General features: G+C 46.7%; 1 protein-coding gene across 2 annotated transcripts in view; it reads right to left on the minus strand.

Moving 5' to 3' along the window:
* CAMTA1 (calmodulin binding transcription activator 1) overlaps positions 1 to 20,064 on the minus strand; it is a 1,317,854-nt gene that overhangs the window by 39,635 nt on the left and 1,258,155 nt on the right. The window contains exon 1 of one of the 2 annotated variants that reach the window (XM_055306508.1): positions 11,955 to 12,086. The exons of the other annotated variant lie outside the window; for it this stretch is intronic. The gene's annotated coding sequence lies outside the window, so the exon portion shown is untranslated. Of the gene's footprint in view, positions 1 to 11,954; positions 12,087 to 20,064 lie in introns of those variants that run through there. 2 annotated transcript variants of the gene reach the window in all.

Below are 20,064 nucleotides of genomic sequence, written 5' to 3' on the forward strand. Positions count from 1 at the left end.
TTGAACTCTTTCAGGGCCAGAGCTATGGGTGCATAAGGGCAAGAATTTCAAACCTATTCTCCAAGGACACGAAGGCTTGGTGGAACACCCTAGGAGCTCAACTATACTGCCATGTGGCATAAAGCATGTAAGAGCACCCCCAAATAATTCAGGAGCCGACTGCATGGTCAATAAAGTAGCAAATCCGACTGGAGGTCAGCATAGTAAAAACTCCAGCTAACTGGTGGGAGAACAATGGAAATCAGGAACTCTGATGCTGATTCTGTACCTACCTTCACAGCCTACAGAAAAGTAGAACATTGTAAGTTTGCTAACTTCCAAAAGCAATGTATTTGAAGGGCACTGCCTCAATGGTTTCAGTAGCCGATGAAAACAAGAAATGTTACAAGCACAAACGGAGATGTTCAAAAGTAGTACCTGCAAAACTAATGAAGAGCAGGGGAGCGTAATAAGGTCTTTAAAGAAGAGTGCTGCAGTGAGACTCAGGGGCAAGCAACCATCTCCCTCACTTGGATGCCAAGGTGTGACAGTGGAATGAAATGTAAGTGCACACAGGAAAATGGGAAATGAAAATCCTAACACCCAAGAACTGACAGTGCAGAGAGAAGCTACAAACTGCACAGGAAGTGTCAGGAGGCAAGATACTTTAATGACCCACCAGCAGGTTGATCCACTGTGTGCAGTTTGAAGAACAAAAACTCCCAAACACTTAAAAACCTTTGGGAAGAACTACAAAGGATCAGGGCCAGAACAGGTTCATTCTGCAAATGCCTAGTCAACTCCCACTCCTAAAGCACGACTGCTCGGCACTAGTGTACAGAGGTCCTGCAGATGTTCACAATCCAGCGGTGTACAAGAAAATGCACCACATCGTCGTAGCTACCAGTACGATGGCAGCCTTTCTTTCAAGAACCTCAGTCTGATGTAAAGGTAAAGAGAAGCCTTATGAGCTTCTGTGAAGCCAGCAGCTATGATCGATCTGTTCACTGAGATATTCTCAAGGCGTAGAGGAGTGCCTGGCACATAGTAGGCCCTCAATATGGATTTACTGAAGGAGTGATTTCATGTTAGAAATAGAAAATATCACAAAAAAAAGAAATAGAAAACATGAGTTTTAAAGAAGACAAGGCAAAGGAAATTCTGTACCACAAAATATGTTTGTATTAGTCATTTCTGCTGTGAGCTTTTCTCCAGCCAAGTTACTAAAAGTGGTCCTTTCCCTTCTCACAGGGCCACCTTTTACCTGATCCCATCGAAGGTACCAGGAACCAGGCATTTGGAAACAAACAAAACATCTGATTGAGACTGGTACACAGTAACTCTTACATTTGGTAGTTTCCACCTTAAAAGTAGGATTCCAGAACAACGTCAGGGTGGAGGCATTGTGGGGGTAAGGAAGTGGGAGGGAGCTGAAAACTCTATGAAAAAAAAAATTTTGTGGACACCTGGCTGGCTCAGTCAATAGAGCTTGCGGTTGCTGATTTTGAGGTTGTCGGAGCCCCATATTGGGTGCAGATATTACTTTTAAAAAGTAAAAAAATCTTAAAAAAAAGAAAAAGAAAAAGAAAGAAAGAAAGAAAGAAAGAAAGAAAGAAAGAAAAAGAAAGAAAGAAAGAAAGAAAGAAAGAAAGAAAGAAAGAAAGAAAAAGAGGGAGAGAGAGACTTGGCTAATAACATAGGCTACCTGGTACCTGAGGGGGTAAAAAATCTGGCTGTTTTCAGCTAATTCTACTAATCATAATAGATGTTACTCGCCCTGAGCTCCTGCTGACTTTCAATATCTGAAAAACCATTCGTTCAGGATTCTAGCTGAAAGAGTCCTTCTCTGTGTCCAACTCATTCTGCATACATTATTTAGAGGCCTGCTGTTGGCAATGCTTTGTTCTCAGAACTAATTGCAGGAATGCCATCTGCACAGACATTCCCAACTGTCTTGCCTACTCATGAGAGTTAAAGTCCAAGATGTTCCAAAAATATGTGTTTTTTGGTAAACACTGGATTCTCCATAGAGAGGTTTCAGTTCTAGAACTCGAAAGTTTATTAACTATGGTAATACTTTTTCAGAATGCTAGATTTTGAACGCTAGATTTTTCAGAATGCTAGATTGATAAATATCTGGAATGAATATTGGTGAGGACACCATTTCCAAATGAATAGACTGAAATGTGTATATTTTAAAGAAAGCAGCTATATTACTTTAAAATATTAATATTAAAATATTGGGTATATGATAAAGTAGGTCTTTTTTTTTAAAGTAGGTCTTGATAGGTAAAATGATTTAAGGATACTATTTTGCAATTTATCATAGGCCTTTCTGACAATAGAGAATAAACATTTTAAAAAATCCAAGTTATTCCATTTAAACATTTTATTCAGAAATAAAAATATTTCCCGAGGGAGAAAAACTAGAGTTTTAGAAAAATTTTAACCATTAAGCTCTTTTTCAGAAGTAGCATGATCCTTGAGAGGGCAGTTTGGCTCCTGGCCCACCTGCCACATTGGAACGCACCATGGTCTGCTCTCCTGTGTCTGCATGCCACTCACTCCCACACTTGTGTGCTACATCTCCCATCGTTGTCTATGCCTGGACCAGAGAAATCTTCAAATTTCTGCAAATTCCAAATCGGTGAGGCCTGAACGAATATATTATTGAGGCCAGTATTCAAATATCCCTTGGACTAGGTGGGAAGGCTAATAAAGCATCATGCTTGCCACTAAAGAGGGATGCCACTTGATTTCATTGAGTTGAGGGTGCTGCCCTGGTCTTGCTATCCTCATGGAAGCCCCAAAGCAGGCTTCTGTAATCACGCCACTTGGAGCATAGCTAGTCATGGAGTAAATACTGGAACAAAAGGTTAATAATCAACTCAAAGGGCAGCAGGTGCTAACCGTGGGGAACATCCCTCACAAACCCCTAACACATTCCCACCATCTCATTTTCTCCCCACTCTTCCTCATTTTCCCAATTTACCTTCCCGGCCCCCAACCCCATCCCTCCTCAACCTCTTTATTTCCCTCCCTGCTCTTGCCTAACTGGTACCAGTCCTAGATTCTGGTAGGTCTGTTTGAGGCGCTGACACAAACACTTACGATTAATAATAGATTAGGTAAGATTGAGACTCATGAAAGAATAAAATAAAGCTCACGTAAAGCTACGTGAGATCTGGCTGAACTTGGCAAATGAAGCAAAATGGCAGGCGGTTTCAAGATCACAGTCAGCTGTTTTGGATAGCATGTGATGTCACAGACTTCGACATCCTTGCAATAAAGGCAGTACTGGGTTTCCAAGGACTATTTATCACCATTTTTAGTATTAGTAGACACCAAACATTATTTCACAGAAGCAGTTCAACAAAGATCTGGTGTGGTCTGACTTGAGAGCTCTCTGAAGATTTAGTTTGTCAAGGGGAGACTGAACTATTCCATGCATGTCTGTTTTTTACTGTTCACTCTTTCCTAAACAGTATTTTATGATCCTGATTTTTAAATCTAAAAGTAGGCAAGTTGATGGTTTTCAATTTCCTGAAAGAAGAGCTTTCTGTATTTAGCTGGTTTTTAGTAGTTTATCATTAAGGAGCTCTCAATGGATTTCTCTTCTGTGGGTCAGTGGCTCTCAACTTTTAAAACAAACCTTTTTACTGCAATGAAATAACACATCTTGTTCGTTGGGGAATAAATATATCTGGAGCTTAACGACAAGGCAGTGTCCTACATAGGCAATTTCTTTCAGCTCCCAGTGTTTAAATCTATTTGACAATAAGCCTAACAATTGACCAGTCAGCTGCCTGTTTGCCACTAAACAACCCTGAGTAAAATTTTAAAAAATAAAATAAAATAAAATACCCGAGTGACACCCTGCCTGCTGAGTAATGTCCCTCTGCAGATGTAAAAGGTACAGAAGCCAGACTTCCCTTCTAGAAAGAACCCAGAACAGTGATTCCTACCCTTCATCATTCATTAGTGATAAAAGCTACAAACCCTTTCCTAGAAAAGTACCTCTGTACAAAATTGTACATTCAGTATCAGGGGACTCACGGACCTACAGGAGGGCCTTGAGTTCGAGGCTCAGGATATTGTTGTGAATGATCCACTGAAACATTTCCCAAACTGCATGCTGCAGAAAATTTCCCACAAGATGTTACTCAGTAGACCATAAAAACAAATTGTGTTGAGATATTTTTGAATTACTAGGTTAAACACAACTAAATACATTTGATTTTCTTTAATGTGTGATTTTGCTGAACCTTAACATGCTAACATATGCTGTAAATTGCTGGTAGGAACATTTCCTAAACTTATTTGAACCTTTCTGTATGAAGTTAGAGGAGCTTCTTATAAGCATTTCTTGTAATTAATGTTCCCACAGAAGAGTTTAAGAACTAAAACTAATCCTAAAGAATACCCCGATACAGACAATGTCTGGTGAGGAAATGCCTGCTCCACACTCATTTCCCTTTTTCACTCACCAGGCAAGGCTCAGGTGCCATGCCAACCAGCCATAGGTCCCAATAAAGTTATGTGGGTTGAGGGTGAACATCACCCAGGGACTAGTATGGGAAGCTCTTTGTCTGATATCTCTCTTCTCCCTTCCTAGAAGACTTTTCTTCCTCTGATGGTTTAGTCCATTCCATTTTGGACAAACTCGGACACATATAACCACTTCGTTAACCTCTCTGTCCATCCCTTCTTCTCAGGCTAGCCTGGGAACACACCTACCATTTGTTGTACAGTTTATCTAAGAAATATTATTCAATTGACTTATATGTTTTTAGAACACCATCAGTATTAGGCTGGGACTTTCCTATATTTTTTACATCGTTAGATAAAACATCTTTCACACAGACACACAAATGCCAGAGGCATGGATTCTGGCTAGAGCAGAATGAATGGTTTCTTTCATTAGACAAGACAGAAAGATATTTAAATGAATTCTTTGTTGAGTAATCCAACCAGAGTGTATAATATACTAAGGACTTGAATCATATTTTCTGAAAATGGTCAGGAATTGTTAGCCAGCACCTATTAAATGGTGAAGGTTCTGATGTCTTCTTATTTAAAATGAGGCCATGACAATAAAATCAGGGACTCAGCCTTATTATGAGCTTCTGTGGTTTCAGAATGAATGTTTTCTTTAGGAATATGACCATCAGGCTGAACATCACAAAGTACCGGTTTCCTCACACTATGCCTGCCCAGCATGCCTTCTTCCTTCCTTCCCTGGCTACCGCACCTTGTTTCTCCTTTGGGAGCTGTTCCTGCCCTATGAGTTGTTCAGGTGATGCCGACCCCGATTGTTTCCAGGGAGGGACAGGTAGGTCTTGCTAATGAGAGTACTGCCTCCTCTTATTCCAGTGATAGGACACATGAGTCAAGCTGAGCCAAGAACAGAACATTTCCTGGAACAACTGGCAAAGATATGCTGTCTTCCCGGAGATATTTGCTAAATTGGCAAAATACAAGCCTGGAGCTTTGTGGGGGCCATCTTGCTACCACTGTGGAAATTGGAATAAAATCAACATAGACAAGTGTAGCGAAGATAACTCCAAAACTGGACTTCATTAACAGTCAATACATTTAAAGCCAGCTGGAGTTGGAGTTCTGTTACTTGCAGCTAAGAGAGGAGTCTATAGTGACTCTATTAACTGAAAGGTGGTTCCTTTCACTAAATAGTGAAAGTCTGCTCTCACAAATAAAAAAAAATATTCAATTCGATATTAATTACATATACCTTGGTAGTACAAAATTATCATTGGAATCTCCTTATGAAACATCGGATAAATTGTTGTGGAAATAGGCTGTCGTGTTCATTTGAAACATTCTGACTACCTGAAGAAATCAGAAAAAGGCATACTGAGCTTCAGCTAATCTGGAGACCGTCTGCTGTTGAATTCTGTACCCACAGAAGTATCTCGTTCAGCCTTAGGTGAACCAGCTTTCGTAACACACACACCCCATGGAAGAGAATCACTACAGAACACTGAAATTTAAAGAGCATGCAGGAATTATCTGGTCCAGGGGCTTTCAATAGCTTTTGATTGTGGCCCACAGAAAGAACGACACAAGGGCAGGCGTGCGCTCTGAAACAAAAACTTCCCAAACCCATACTTAACCATATGGAGGGCACTCTGACTTTAGAAACTAATGATGCTGACCACTAATCTCTTGAACCACTCCTAATAGGTTTAGAACACACTGATCCAGAGATAGCAGGTGATTTACCTGAGAATTCTTATTTACTCAGTAGGACAGCTAAAAAATAAAACAAATACTCATCCTACTGTATTCTGTCAAAGCAAACAACTGTTATCCATACACATTTCAAGATGGTGAGTGGCCAATCCTGAGAGAGCCAGAATGATGCAGGTGGTAGACTTAGCTATTTCACACTGGTATAGGCTAGGACTCTTCAAAATCACTTACAGGAAAACCCCAATCCCCTAGGGACCCTGAACGGAACATGGGAAATCCCGGGTCATTTGTGTCTAAATGACTAGCAGACAAGACTGAACGGAGTGCAAGAAGTAGGATCAGAGACAAGTGTGCTTTTGCCCTGAAGAAACATTCCCATCACATTCTTCACATGCTATCCAATAAGTAACACCCTAGTTAATCTGCTAGTCAACTAACCGTAGTCATGAAACTCCAACTCCCAGATTTCTTTATGCTTGTGAAGGAGGGGAGCATATAGCTTAGGTGCCACCTTGCCCAACAAAGAGCTGCTAATCTAAGTTGGGAGATGAGGGAAAAGGCTTCATTAATAAGACCTGAGTTAGGCTCAGAGAATTTAGAATATTGAGTAGTTGTTGAGAGACAGAGGAAGGCTAGCTAAGAGTGGGATCAGGTGTGAGGGTGGTGGAAGTCGGGGAAGAGAAAGGTGAAAAAAAATAGAAATAAGTTAATTTTGGTAGTTGATGAATGCTAATTTAACATCTTTGGAAGAACTTATATTATTTGTCATTACATTCAATATTACAAAAATGTTATATAAGGTTAGCATCACTAGCTTAACTCCTATAAACATCCACTCTGATTAAATTCCTTCCATATTTTACCTTCCTCAATGATGTTATAATTTGCTGAACAGATAACATATAATAGGTACTTTTAAAAATGCATTGACTGGGCAGCCCAGCTGGCTCAGTGGTTTAGCGCCGCCCTCAGCCCAGGGCGTGATCCTGGAGACTCAGGATCGAGTCCCACATTGGGCTCCCTGCATGGAACCTGCCTCTCCCTCTGCCTGTGTCTCTGCCTCTCTGTCTCTGTGTCTCTCATGAATAAATAAATAAAATCTTAAAAAAAAATAAAAATGCATTGACTGATCTTTCTATACGCCATATGTCTGAAGCTATGCTCTACATTCAGTGCTTACAAGACAATATAAAATGAAACAAATTATAGGTACCATGGTATTTTCAAAACTAAAATTTGTTAGGACACAAAAGGAACTTTATTGAAATAAAGCATCAAGCAAGATCATACAGGCCTTGTCAGTGCACACACCCCCAAAGGTAAAAAAACAAAGATGCTATTAACAAAGTATCGTGCCATAACTGTAATGAGCCTCTGTGCTACACTGCTTAGGGGGTGGAGCATAACTATTTCCTGCCAGTCAAGGCACCTCCTTGCCTGCCTACTGCAAGTTAACCCATGTCTAGACATGTCAGAGAAAAGCAAAGGAAAGATGGTCATTTGACTTCAGGGCAATCTATTTAGGAAGGGGACAAGATCATCAGTGATGGTATCCATGATCATGAGCTACATGATCTTCATGCTATTAGTGCCAACACTCAGCAGGCTCTTGAGCACTTCCCAAATGTTAAATGCGACTAATAGTGACCTGCAGCTTCAATATCATTCAGTGCATCTCATCTGGGCTTCTCCCAACAGCACTGAAAAGTTCTGATTGACTGTCAGACCTTACAAGAGAATATAAGAACATTCATGTCAGGTGTAAGGAAGACAAAATTAACCCTACCTCCCATCTATAATTGTCAAAATGCCAAAATGCAGTTTATGGCCTGCCTCGAGAAAGTATGTAAGATTTATGGAATGAATGTTACTAACTTCATGAGAACCCACTTTCCCTTTCCTGTACCCTCACTTTCCTTTGGCCTTATTCTTCTTTACTTCATCTATTTTTATCTTACTTCATTGTGTAATATACACAGCCATACCTTGGAGATATTGTGGATTTGGTTTTAGACCATCACAATAAAGTGAGTCAAATTTTTTTGATTCTCAGTGTCTGTAAAAGTCATTTTTATACTATGCTGTAGTCTATTAAGTGTGCACAGCATTAGATCTTAAAAATATATATACCAACTGAGTTAAAAATACTGCCAAAAAATGCTAACCATCAATTGAGCTTTCAGCAAGTCATAATCATTGATCACAGATCACCATTAACAAATGTAATGATTTTTTAAAAATCTGAAATATTACAAGAATTACCAAAATGTGACAGAGACATGAAGTGAGCAAATGCTGTTAGAAAAAAATGGCACTGAGGGCAGCCCCGGTGGCGCAGCGGTTTGGCGCCGTCTGCAGCCTGGGGTGTGATCCTGGAGACCTGGGATCGAGTCCCACATGGGGCTCCCTGCATGGAGCCCGCTTCTCCCTCTGCCTGTGTCTCTGCCTCTCTCTCTGTGTGTGTCTATGAATAAATAAATAAAATCTTAAAAAAAAAAGAAAGAAAAATGGCACTGAAAGATTTGCTCCCTCCCACGCAGGGTTGCCACAAAGGCTCCAATTTGTAAAACATGCCTTATCTGTGAAATGCATGAAAGTGAAGCACAATAGAATGAGGCACACTGGTATCTCTGTAAGCTCCCTTAAATCACTTAAAAAAAAGGTGCGTATATACAAATTACATCACGTGTTCATGCCAAATGCTTTTTGGCAAGGGAATATATAACTGAAATAACCTCCCAAATATTCAGCTTATATACTATGACAGGATGCCATGGTTGATATTTAACAATGAAGACTTGGCACCACTAAGAGAGTCTCTTTTTGAAAAGATCGATGGAATACAAATATTAAGCCACTTTAAGCCAGAGAAAGCAAAACCCTTTAAGTGTGAGAAGACATGGCAGACACACAGTTGGAAAAGGGGTGGGAAAGTGTACACCGCTAAGAATAAAGGACTTCCAGAAACCACTGCACCAGCTAAGAATGGTGCCAAGTTTAATAAAATGGTCTTTACTGATCTTTCTGGGTGATTCCAAAAGTTGTGTTTTAAATAAATGTATTAACAATTTTTCCCTTAGACATTTAACAAAAGCAGCTTACAAGCACAGTTCTGAAGGCTGCAAAGTTCACAATGGCAATGATTAAAACATCAGAAAAATTATGATGGTTCCCAGAGGAAACTCTAGATGCCCAAAATGTCCATTTCTCCCACTGCCAGAAGGTTAGGGCTTTTTGCACCTTAGCTGTCAACAAGAGCTTCAGCGCTTTGGCTAGGAGAAGGTTCGACGTCAACTAATTCTTCAACTTCAGTATCCTCCTCACGTGAAGTAAAAAATCCTCAGTTCTACCTGTAGTCTATGCTCTCTAAAAAAGTCCAACATGAATAGCCTATAGCAGGGACAGCTGCTATTATAGACAGGAAGGCCCAGCAAAGTCTTAAAAGACTAACAACGTGTCTATGTGTGTGTATCACAAAAGCAGAAAAGTTGATTTAAAAAAATCTTTAAATGATACAACGTTGTTATTAATTACTGTATTAAATACTGTGTTTCCACTTTGATTATGTGGAATATAATTAATCAGGATTGAATGGACATCCCTTCAATATTCACAGCACTGCTGTTTTTCACTAAGCTAAATTTATTGGGGAAATGCATATCCTGCAAATAAAAATAAAAAATAAAAAATTATTTTCTAGAACATTAAGCACGATTACTCCCTAAATCTAATACAAAGAAAAGAAAATACACAAGCTTATTTGCTATCATCTAATTCTGGTCTTAAAATAATATTTTCCTATAAACACACACCATGAAAGGTGCTACTGCTGAGCATGTTTCTCTTTTTTCAGGTTCTCAGGCAATAGTTTCTATGATACATAGCTTCTGTAGGAAAACTGAAAAATTCCTTTGGGCAGAAACAGAAAACGACTCCTTTATAAACAGCTGGCCATTTCATCATATATGACAAAATTTGAGGGAAGAGAGTCCTAAAATTCCAGGTTCGGGCTTCATTAGTAAACGAAATATAATGCACACAAGCAAACACATACACGAGGCAGTTCTGTCATATCTGAGAGCACCGAATCTGCTTTGTTAATCACATTACCTCAGATTAATGAGTAGAAATCATACTGATCAAGAGCAAACAAACTACAAAATAGACTAAAATTATCATCTTTCCCTGGTGAACCAATCGATGAAAAGACACTCTGCAACAATAGGAGACATTCAGAAATCTGTTTTGATGCCCACAGAAACCTACGGAGATTGAAAAAGTCTCAAACATCTGAACACAATCAGGGCCATCTGAACACAATCGTGCAATACCGAAATGAAATCACGGGAGATCCTGCGAATAAATAAATGCACGAAGGCCACAGGGAGCCTGTGTACTGCAGCCCACCTGAGCCTGGCCGGTGGAAGCAAGGGTGGATGCACCTCTCTTGCTCTGGTCTGCAGGTAAGCCAAACTCTCAAGTTCGTCCAAACCTCTTAGTGTCTGAACTCCACCAACTTTCGCGGCCGGGTTCTACGCACACGTTAATAAAACGTTCATTCACTCCATTGGCTTGCTGGGAAAGGCAGCCTCCAACCGCCTGGTCCCGCAGACGCGCCCAGGGCCGGCTCGGGGCTGTCCCGGCCCCTTTGCCAGCGCCCCGCGGAGGGGGCACCCGCCCGGGCCTCCTCCTCTCCTCTCCTCTCCTCTCCTCTCGCGGAGAAGGGGGCGCCGCTCCGGATCTTCCCTCCGCCCTCCCTACCAGACCCTCCCCCTTCTCCCCGAAGTAAGGGAACCCGTCCGGGGCCCTCTCCCCACGCCCCACAGGGAGGGCTTCTGTCCCCACCCCTCTCCCCGCCGCGGGCCACGTGTCCCCCGCCCTCTCCCCGCGCGCCCCCCGCCCCCGCCCCCGCGCGGCAGGAGCGGGCGCTGCACCCGGAGAGCCCGCCGCCGCCGCCGCCGCCGCCGCCGCCGAGTAGCGCCCGGCAGACAAAACCCAGCCGGCGGCTCCGTGGGCGCCCGCGCGCGCCCCCAGACCGCCGCTCACCCAAACACCCCACTCCCTCGCGCACACACGCGGGGCCGCAACCCGCTCCCGCCCTCGCACCGACGCGCGCGCGCTCCGCCCCGCTCCTCGCGATCCCGCGCTCCCCCACTCGCCCCGGGAACACGCGTGACCTCACACCCACTCCCCAGCACACCGCCTCACACGCTCGCTCGCTCCGCCGCCACGCGCCGGGCCCGCGCACACTCACGCGTCAAAACACGCTCCGGCCCGTCGCGCTGTCCATCCACGCGCGCTCCCTCCCTCCTCCCTCCCTCCCCACGGGCCCCGCAAGCACGCGTGTTCGCACGCCCGCTCCCAAGCGCACGCCCTGCCCCTCTCCCCATCCACGCGCGCCGCTCACGCTCGGCCAAACACCCGCGCCGTAAACACACGCCGGAGCCCACGCACACTCACGCGTCAAAACACTCCCTCCCTCGCGGGAGCACGCGCGCCCCTCGCGCCCCTCGCGCCCCCCACGGCCGCGCGTGTCCTCGCGCCCACTCCCCCGACACCCCCCGCGGCCCCTGGCGCGAACACGCGCGCCGCCCCACGCCCCACGCCCCACGCCCCGCCCGGCCCGGCGCGCGCCCGCCCCCGCCCCCGGCCCCGGCCCCGGCCCCGCCCCCGCGCGCCCCAGACGCCCCGCGCGCCCCCGCCGGCCGCCGCCCTCGCCCCGCACGCGCCCGGCCGACTCTCCCCGCGGCCGCACGCACACTCACTCGGACTTGGAGAGCGCGGCCGCCGCTCGGTCGGGCTGGCGCGGAGCCGCCTCTGCGTTCCTCCCCTCTCCCGCGCGGCCCCGCCCGGCCCGGCCCCGACAGCCTAGCCCGGCCCCGACCCGCTCAGCTCCACACGCCGCAGCTGGAACGACTCGGGCTCCGGGTACCGCTGTCTCCCCGCCACAGCCCGAGTGCGCCGCCGGGGCCAATCGCGGGGCGCGGCGGTGAGCTCACCGGCCTCGGCCCCGCCCCCCGGGCCGCGGGGGCCAATCGGAGGGCGCGACGTCAGCCGGAGCCGGGCAGAGGCAGGTGTGGGGCGCGGAGCCGCTCGGCGCGGGGACTGCGCCGGAACTGCGCCGGAGCCGCGCGGCGCCGCGCTGGACGGCGGCGGCCGGGCCCGGAGGGTGCGGGCGGAGCGCGGCCCCGCGGCCCCGGGCGCCCGCACGGGAGCCCGGGCGCGCCACGGCCCCTCGCGACGCCGCCGCCCGCTCCCCGACCAGCCTCGCCGAGGCCCGCTGCGGGGGCGGCCGCGGTCCGCTCGAGGGAAGGGACGGCCCCGAGCCCGACGGCCGCGCCCGCTCCCCCGGGCTTACGGCCTCGGGAGGCTTCCTCCGGGGCCGCGCGACGGGGGGCGCTCGGACCGCGTTGGCCCGACTCCGACTCCCGGCTCCGCGGCGCCGTCGGGTCAGCGCTGGAGACCCGCGCCCAGGGGGCCCCGCGTACCCGGGCTCGGCTCCCGGCGCGGCCCCGGCGCGCCCTGCGGCGGCGGCGTCTGCATTGCAGCCGCGGGAGGAGCCGGCGCTGCGCTGCGCTGCGCGGCGCGGCGAGCGGGGGAGCGCGGAAGGCTGGGCGGGAAGGAGGGGCGCGGGGCGCGGCGAGCCGGCCCGGGCCGCGAGGGCGAGGGCGCGGGGCGAGCCCTGGGCCGGGGTGCAGAGGTGCGCGGGCGTCGGCCGGGGAGGGGGCGGGGGCGGGGCCGGGGAGGTCGGGCCCCTGGGACTTCGGGAGCGCTCAAGGCTCCCTAGCCGGAGGCGCGGGGCCCCACCTCCTTAGCAGGAGTTCCAGGGCCTCCGCCCGCTCCTCGCTCCCCGGGTCTAACCCTGGTGTCCGAAAGTCCTGGCTGCGGCTTGGCGTTCTCACTTGGATACTTCTGCATAACAACCCCTCACCTCGCCTCGCCTCCCGCCCTAAAGTCCAAGTCACACCTCTCCGTCAAGGCTCACCGTGTCCAAACAGCCTTCCCAGGCATCCCAAATGGACACTACCACCCTTTCTCCGTTCCCTTTAACATGTGTAGCCTTCCTGCTCGTCAGTCCACCACCCCACACCCACCAGGGGCCTTGCGGCCTTGCGCATGCAGAGCGCTTGACCCACGCGGACTTTCCATGAGGCTATCTTTCCTTTTTTTCCTTCATGTTGTCAATTATCTTTAAAACTGATTATATCTCGTTTCTGCCATCTGGGTTTAAAAGAATCTCAAAAGATAGGGACGGAGTCTTTTTTTTTTTTTTTTTTACTCTACCCGAACACACGTGTAAACAACCACAGAATGTTGCACAGCCCTTAAGCCTGTACAACCAAAAATGAATAATTGGTTAGAGGCCAAGCCAAGGATGCCCCTGACGAGGCTGGGTCACATTCTGTGCCACGCATCTGAGCCAGGGAAGCAAGCGGGTCATGTACAGTCTCACTTCTGGGGGCTGACCCTGGCTTCCTATCTGCAGCAAGTCTCTCCCTGCCCTGGCAAAGTCACAACACCCGAACCTGTTCAGAATCCTGCTCCAACCTGCGTTCATCCTGCTGTTACCACACAGGACCCCTGCATTTCCCAATTCTGCTTCCCAACTTCCCTTTATGAGCTAGGGGCACCCCTATCCGTTCCTTAAGACCTGGCTCCAGCCCTCTCACCCCCAGCAGGACTGATTCAGGAACGTTGTTAGTGCATCCCTATTGCAGCACTTTCTGATTGGGATCTATTGCTTCCAGGGCAGGAAATGTAGAGGTGGGTAGTCAAGGCAGAGGGCTCTGGAGACAAACCATCTGGGTTCAAAGTCAGACTCTCCCACTTGCTAGCTGTGTGCCCCTACTTATGCCTTCATATCTATGGGTGAAAATTAAATGAGACAATTGATGTGCTTATACCAGTGCCTGGTGCATAAGGCACAATCAGTTCGAGTTGGCTCCTGCTGCTACTAGAAGTCAGGGTATCTGAGGGTGATGACTGGAAAGGGGAGGGGAGGGCTTCTGGGTTTCTGATAATATTCTATTTTTGACCTAGGCACTAGTTTTAGTTTGTGAAAACTCATTGAGCTGAGTTTCACATACTTATGTGCACTTTTCCATATGTATATTGTACATTAATAAAAAGTGCTTTAAAAAGTGGGGTTTTATTAGCCGAGACTGAGACACCTCTAATCTTGGGAATAGGAACAAAGCCTTAACTCATCCTGCACCTTGCACAATGTCGGGCACACTATAAGCCCTCAGCTAACAGTTGTTGAATTGCTCTGAGTGGATTGTAAGAGAGAAGTGGAGAGGAGGGATCATGAGGGGCAATGCTTGCCTTTCGACTTTTCAGTGTCAGGCTCAGGATAATTAGGATCCAGCTTCAGGCACTTGGCCCCCTGCTAAAGAGAAGTCACCTCCAGTCTTGTCTGTCTTTTAGGCAGGCATGTTTCCCACCCCCCCCCTTGGGTTTGTTTTTAAAAAGCAGAGGTTCAGACCTGAACATCCCAGCTGCCTGAGGAGGGGCATCTTGACCCTTCACCCTTCTTCCAGCAACCCCACGTACACCTGGCATGTGAGAAAGGTAGTCATGGATGCTTCAGCACATTGGCTATGTCCTGATGATACAGTTGGGGTCAGCAGCCTGAAGCTCTCCTCTCAGGCAGCCTGAAGTGACATTTCTGCAGTAGTCCCTTCACTGTTCCTCTGCTGGGCGCATTAACTCTCCTGGAAGATCTGCCACTCTAATTCCCCACTGCACCTCTGTCTCAGGATGGAGGCCCCAAGAGCAAGTGCCCTCTTTGGGCCCTTTCATGGAAAGTCGGATGGCACTGGGTGGGGTAAGCTAGATGCTTCTGAAGTAAGTTCAGAACTCTGACAGCATGCTAGGACCAAGTACCCACAAGTTGTCTTTCTTTATGGGTCTTTCTAGCAGGTTAGGAAATGACAGGGTAAGGTATGCATGTGCTTAGGGCAAATTATTACACTAGATTTTTATGAGGCTTTGATTCTGCCTGGGTTGTTTTTAAAAATAGGGAAAAAGAAATTTTGCTCAGTGTTGTGATCACTTGGCAGCACCCAGAAAAAGTGCAATTTTTGCCCCTTAAAGCAGGGATGGTGAGTCCTTATCCTAGCCCTAACCTCTGCTGAGGGTCTCATGATGAACCAAGGGGCTGCATCCTGGTGCGATGTGGAAGAGGGAACTACAGTTTGTTGGATGCCTGTTATCTGCCTACTATCATGCTAAATACTCACATACACTGCCATTATTTTTCCTGCAAGTTGCACATTGTATAGAAGAAAAAAATAAAGGCTTTAAGAAGTCAGATAAATTGCCGAAAGGCAAACAGAGGGTAAGTGGCAGATCAGGGTTTTAGGTTCTGATACTGTGCTCATTTTGCCTCTCTGGTCATTCTCCAGCTCTTGCTACCATTTAGATACCATTTGTTTAAGAAAGCAGTCCGAGAAATTTCTAGGAACCACCACATTCTCTTCCCCAGCCCTGGCAACTGTGAAAGCCTGTTTATGGGAAGAGGTAGACTCTCCCCAGCCAGGTCCCTGAGTTACTGTGAAAAGTAGAGCTCTACCTATAAACTGACATTGGATTTGAGCGCAAGTGAGAAAGAAAGCACTAAGACTGGATTGTTAGTGCAGCGTAAGATTGCCTCTTCTAACTCATAAGAAGTCAAATCTGTTTCTAAATATTTCAACTTCCAGTAAAAGAATAACCAAATAGGAGTCTTCTCAAACTAAATGACAATTTAAAAATAAGTGCAAGATGCATATTCAGTGTATTTTAAGGCACTCAGAAATAATGGAGAAAGAAGAATCTTTTCAACAAATAAAACTGGACAACTGGATATCCATGCAAAAGAATGAAGTCGGACCCCTACCTCACACCATATATAAAAATGAACTCAAAATGGATCAAAGACCTAAATGTAAGAGCCAAAACTACAAAATGCATAGGAGAACACACAGAGGCGAATCTTCATGTCCTTGGATTTGGCAATGGTTTCTTAGATCTGATATCAAAAGCACAAGCAACCAAGGGTGTGTGTGTGTGTGTGTGTGTGTCTGTGTGTCTGTGTGTGTGTGTGTGTGTGTGTGTGTGTGTGTGGAATAGATAAATTTGGCTATATCAACATTTAAAACGTCTGTGCTTCACAGGACAGCATCAAGAAAATGAAAAAGATAGTTCACTGAATGGGAGAACATATTCGCTACTCATGTATGTGATAAGGGATTTGTATCTAGAACATAAAAAGAATAATTAAAAATAGCTTTTTAAAATAGCCTACTTAAAAAAAATGGGTGAAGGATCTGAATAGGTATTTCTCCAAATATAAACAAATGGCCAATAGACATGAAAGGATGCTCGACATCATTAGGCACTGGGGAAATGAAAATCAAAACCACAATGAAATACCACTTCACACCCACCAGGAAGGCTATAATAAACAAGATGGACAACAACAAGTGTTGGTGAGGATGTGGAGAAATTGAAACCCTCATCCCCTGGTGATTGGAATGTAGAATGCAGCTGCTTTCAAAAACTTCAAAAACTTAATCATAGAGTTGCCCTATGACCCCACAGTTCCATATATCCAAGAGAAGTGAAAACATTTGTCCATGCACATGGACACTCATCTAGCTATAAAAACGGAATGAAACACTAACACATGCTATAATATGGATGAATCTTGAAGACATGCTAAACGAAAGAAGCCAGCCACAGGAGACCACACGTTATAGGATTCCATTGATATGAAATGTCCAGAATAGGCAAAATTATCAAGATTGAAAGTAGATGAATCCTTGTCTTTTGTTTGGTAGGAGGAGTGCTGGGGAGAGTGCTGGGGCATGGCTGTTAATGTTTTTGGAGGAATGAAAATGTTCAAAAATTAGATTGTAGTGATGTCTGCACAACCCCATGAGTCTACTAAAAATCTTTGAATTGAAATAGGTGAATTATATGGTATGTTAATCATATCTCAATATAGTTGTAAAACACACACACGATAAGGAGAAAAAGAATGAAATATAGAAAAGGATCAGTGGATTAACTCTGGAATAGACTGAAGGATAGGAGAAGGAAGACCAAGGTCTAGGAAACTGATGGCCTATCCTTGGAGTCAGCTGTCTAGCTTTGTTCACCAAGACCCTTGTGTCCACCCCAGGGTGAGATACATGGGTAGAGAACCCAGGTAGACAGCCCCTGCCAGGTGACTGCTCTTGAGACAAGATAGACATAGCAGAGGCACTGAGTCTGTGATGGCCACATTAAGGAGCAAAAGGAGGTCAGAAGAGGGATCATTTCTAATTGTGCTTATGAAAGTCTGTAAAAAAGCCAGGGGTGGGTCTGTCAAATCCCTGCTTACAGTGATTGCCTTCTCGCTGGCTCAGGATCCTGGGGAGAACAGCGTCCTGAACTTGGGGTTCCCTTTGAAGAACTCCCTGGGGTATTGTTTTCCATCACAATGGTTGGCTGATTCTGATGTGAAGGTAAGATTTGCAGAGAGCCTCAAACCATCCTACCTGAGCTGTAAATATCCTTATCAGGACCCCTGAGCCTTCCATATGAGGGAGATACTGAGGGCAAGGGGAAGGGCGTAGGCCTGAGGTCAGCAGTCTGGGCTCTAGTTCCAGTTCCACTGCTAACTGCTTGTGTGGGAAACTCCTTGCTCTCACTGTGCCTCAGTTTCTTATTTTGCAAAATGAGATCAAAGACTGTGTAGAAGGGGTGCTGGCATACGTCCAGCATGACCTGATCTGCCACAGCAGTTGCCCTATGCTTCAGCTGCAGGGACTCTGGATTTGAAATGACCAGTCCCACAAATGCAGCTGCATGCTTGAGCCCAGGCAAACCCACAGCATCAAGAGAATGAATTCATGGTTGTTGTTTTTAGCCACTAAGCTTTGTGGTAGTTTGTTATGCAGTAGTCAATAACTACTACTTCTCAGATAGGGAAGACACTGGTAAAGGGGATGGTGGGGAGAAAGGTGTTTGCTACCAGGGCAAACCATGCTACCATGATTTATATCAGCCTGGGAAGTCTATCATATTTTATCTGGAGGGTGGAGGGGAATCATTAGCCATCAGCCTGAGAACTTGGGGATTTCTCTTAAAGGATATAATGCAGAAAAAGAATCCAAAGAAACTGGGTGAAAACACCAACTCCTTCTCCCAGAGGCTTATACAGGCCCATCTGTTACCTCCCTGCCTCCCCCCTTCCCCCCAGTATACTATATGAAGGCCAGATGATGAAACACATGGCTAGTCTCTCTGTGAGGGTAGGACATGCTCTGCTCTAAGGGGCACAGAGTATCAAAAATGCATTCAGGAAGTGGTAGTGTGTGGTAATAAAGCACCCGATGGGCTTTAGTGTCTGACACCCTGAGTTGGAATCCCTAGCTGTGAGCCATAGGACAAGTCACCTGACTCCTCTGAGATTCACGTTCCTCTTCAGTAAAATGGGGATGGAAACATCTGCTGGAAACACAGGATTAAACTGGATAACGAATGTAAAGTGAGTAACACAGAGCCTGTTGGATACCTAGGGAGAGCTTGGGGACTAGGAATATCTTCATGATAAACTCCAGGATCTTTTGGAATGGTGAATTCTCTCCTACTACAATTTACTTCCTCTGCTGTTAAAATGAGCTTGCCTTCCCTAGCACATGGTATCTGGGTGGTGGAGCTGGCCTGGATGTCTTAGGTGTGGCCAGTAATCACACACAGGAGGAGAGAGCCTCTCCCTCAATCCTACTTCTTAGTCTTTCAGGAGGAACTGGGACTAGAAGACCCAGACCCCTTAGCACATGCCAGTGTAGCTCATGGATCCTATGCAGGTTAGCCCTAGCCTACATATCCTTTCACTTCTCCAAAGGTCCCATCTGTTCTAGGGATCTGGGCAATACAGTCCTCATGGAAAAGGTGGTGCAATGCAGTAAGTCTGCAGGGTGATGAAAACCCAGTGAGCAGATGCCACCTGGGGAGTGGAGAGATTTACTCTTCCTGTTGAGGTGGGAGCTTCCATCATCACCGTCATCGTCATAGTCTTTGTCATCATCATTGTTGTCATCATCATTGTCATTGTCATCGTCACTGGCCTGATAATCATCGTTGTCATTGTTATCATCATTGTCATCATCATCACTGTCATCATCATCACTGTCATCATCATCATCATTGTCATCATCGTCATTGGGACAACAGTCACTGAGCCCCAACTGTGCTTCTTACCCATGTCCATTCTTTCCATATTTACACCAAGCCTGGGAAGCAGGTGCCACTATTATCAGAGCTTACAGAAGAAGAAACCGAGGCACAGCAGGCTTATGTAACTTGCCCTGGCCTGTGCACTAGTGAGTAGCAGAGACCCCACCACTATGAGCCCCCATGCTCTGGAGCTGGAGCTCTTAGCTGCTTCTTTGTTCAACTTCACAGGGAGCTAGAGAAGCACAGGTATAGGGACAGGTACAGCCAGGTGAACAAGGAGGCAAGGGCAGGCTTGGCTGCTTGGCTGACAGGGCTACTGCCCCTCCCTCCCCCGAGCCCCCTTCCTGAAGGCATGCCAGTCAACTTGACGGCCACCCTCTGGTGGCTGGAGGTACATCTCAGATCTAGTCAAAGAGTTAGGGTCATGTCTAGCCTGAGGGCCCACTAAGCTGGGCCAGCTGGGCCAGTCGGCCTGTGCTTTATTTGAACCAGGAGCCTAAAATCCCTAGAAGGCAGAGCATCCATGCAGTGAGTGTTCTAGTCAGGAGTCAGAAGGGCCTGGGCACTCGTGTGTTCCAGCTCTGACACCTGGAAAGGGTCTGTTCTCTAGGACTTGATGTGCCCATCTGTAAAACAGGGATGAAAACAGTGGCTGCATCACAAGCT

This window comes from Nyctereutes procyonoides, unplaced genomic scaffold (genome assembly GCF_905146905.1).
Source record: "Nyctereutes procyonoides isolate TBG_1078 unplaced genomic scaffold, NYPRO_anot_genome, whole genome shotgun sequence".
NCBI lineage: Eukaryota > Metazoa > Chordata > Mammalia > Carnivora > Canidae > Nyctereutes > Nyctereutes procyonoides.